Source organism: Cyprinodon variegatus, unplaced genomic scaffold (assembly GCF_000732505.1).
Source record: "Cyprinodon variegatus isolate N-32 unplaced genomic scaffold, C_variegatus-1.0 Scaffold136, whole genome shotgun sequence".
NCBI lineage: Eukaryota > Metazoa > Chordata > Actinopteri > Cyprinodontiformes > Cyprinodontidae > Cyprinodon > Cyprinodon variegatus.
Window position 1 is genome coordinate 1,417,233 of NW_015150589.1, and position 2,412 is coordinate 1,419,644.

The following is a 2,412-nucleotide window of genomic DNA, read 5'->3' on the forward strand; positions in this document are numbered from 1 at the left end:
CTGGTCCCCACTTTCCTTGGCTGGTCCCCACTTTCCTTGGCTGGTCCTTGGTGTGACCTTGGTTGGTCCCTTGCTGGTCCTCTGTAGGTGCCCACTTTCAGTGGTTGGTCTTTGGTTGGTCCTTGGCTGGTCCATGGCTGGTTGTTGGCTGATCCTTGGTTGGTGCTTGGCTGATCCTTGGATGGTCCTTGGCTAGTCAATGGCTGGTCGTTTGTTGCTCCTTTGCTAGTCTATTGCTGGTCCTTGCTTTGCCTTGGATGGTCCTTGGTTTTTCCTTGGTTGGTCCTTACCTTGCTCTTGGCTGTTCCTTGATTGGTCCATGGCCGGTCCAGGACAGGTCATTGGTTGGTCCCTGCTTGGTCCTTGGTTACTCCCGTGCTCGTCCTTGGCTTGTTCTTGTTTTTTCCTTGGCTGGTCCTTGGCTGGTCCCCAGTTTCCTTGGCTGGTGCTTGGTTGGTCCTTGGCTGCTCCTTGGCTAGTGCATGGCTGGTCCTTTGTGTTTCCTTGGCTAGTTCATCACTGTTCCTTGCTTTGCCTTGGATGGTCATTGATTTTTCCTTGGTTGGTCCTTACCTTGCCCTTGGCTGTTCCTTGATTGGTCCATGGCCGGTCAAGGAGTGGTCATTGGTTGGTCCCTGGTTGGTCCTTGGTTACTCCCTTGCTCGTCCTTGGCTTGTTCTTGGTTTTTCCTTGGCTGGTCCGTGGCTGGTCCCCAGTTTTCTTGGCTGGTGTGTGGTTGGTCCTTGGCTAGTACATGGCTGGTCCTTCGTGGGTCCTTGGCTAGTTCATCCTTGGTCTTTGCTTTGCCTTGGCTGGTCCTTACCTTGCCCGTGGTTGCTCCTTGATTGGTCCACGGCTGGTCCCTGGTTTGTCCTAGGTTGGTCCTTGTTTTGTGCCTGGCTTTTCCTTGGCTGGTTCTTGGTTGGTCCTAGGCTGCTCCTTGGCTAGTCCATTGTTGGTCCTTGGCTGGTCCTTTGTTGGTCCTTGGCTGAACCATCGTTGTTCCTTGGCTGATCCATCGTTGTTCCTTGCTTTTCCTTGGCAAGTTCTTGGTTTTTCCTTTGTTGGTCCTTAGCTTGCCTTTCGCTGGTCCACGGCCAGTCCTGGACTGGTCCTTGGTTGGTCCTTGGCTAGTCCATGGCTGGTCCTTGCTTTGCCTTGGATGGTCCTTGGCTGGTCCTTGGTTTTTCCTTACCTTTCCCTTGGCTGTTCCTTGATTGGTCCATGGCCGGTCAAGGAGTGGTCATTGGTTGGTCCTTGGTTACTCCCTTGCTCGTCCTTGGCTTGTTCTTGGTTTTTCCTTGGATGGTCCGTGGCTGGTCCACAGTTTTCTTGGCTGGTGCGTGGTTGGTCCTTGGCTGCTCCTTGGCTAGTACATGGCTGGTCCTTCGTGGGTCCTTGGCTAGTTCATCCTTGGTCTTTGCTTTGCCTTGGATGGTCCTTACCTTGCCCGTGGTTGCTCCTTGATTGGTCCACGGCTGGTCCCTGGTTGGTCCTTGTTTTGTTCCTGGCTCGTTCTTAGCTGGTCCCCAGTTTCATTGGCTGGTGCATGGTTGCTCCTTGGCTGATCCTTTGTTGGTTCTTGGCTAGTCCTTGGTTGGTCCCTACTTTCCGTAGTAGGTCTTTGGTTGGTCCTTGGATGGTCCAAGGCTGGTCCTTGGTTGGCCCTGGCTGCTTTTGATTGGTCCTTGCTTGATCGTTCGCCGGTCTTTGGTTAGTCCATCCCTAGTCCTTGGTTGATCCTTGGTTGATCCATGGCTGCTCGTTAATTGGTCCTTGGCTGCTCCTTGGTTTGTCCCTACTTTTCTTGGATGGTCCTTGGCTAGTCCTTGGTTGATCCTTGACTGGTACTTGGTTGGTCCATGGCTTTTGCTTAGATAATCCTGGGCTAGTCCTTGGTTTGACCTTGGCTAGTCCATGGCTGGTCCTACACTTCCTTTGTTGGTCCTTTGCTGGTCTTTGGTTGGTATTTGGCTGGTCCGTGGTTGGTATTTGGCTGGTCCTTGGTTGGTATTTGGCTGGTCCTTGGTTGGTATTTGGCTGGTCCTTGGCTTCTCCTTGGTTGGTATTTGGCTGGTCCTTGGCTTCTCCTTGGTTGGTCTTTGGCTTGACCTTGGTTGGTCCTTGGCTGGTCCACGGCCGGTCCTGGGTTGGTCCACAGCCGGTCCTGGGTTGGTCTCTGGTTGGTCCTTGGTTGTTCCTTGGATTCTCCTTGGCTCGTCCTTGGCTGGTTCTAGGTTGGTTCTTGGCTAGTCCTTTGTTTCATCCCACTTCCTTGACTAGGCCTTGGTTGGTCCTTAGCAAGCACTTGGCTTCTCCTTTATTGGTCCTTGGCTGCTCTATGATTGATCCTTGGTTGGTCCTTGGCTTGTCCTTGGTTGGTCCCCACTTACCTTGGTTGGTCCTTGGCTT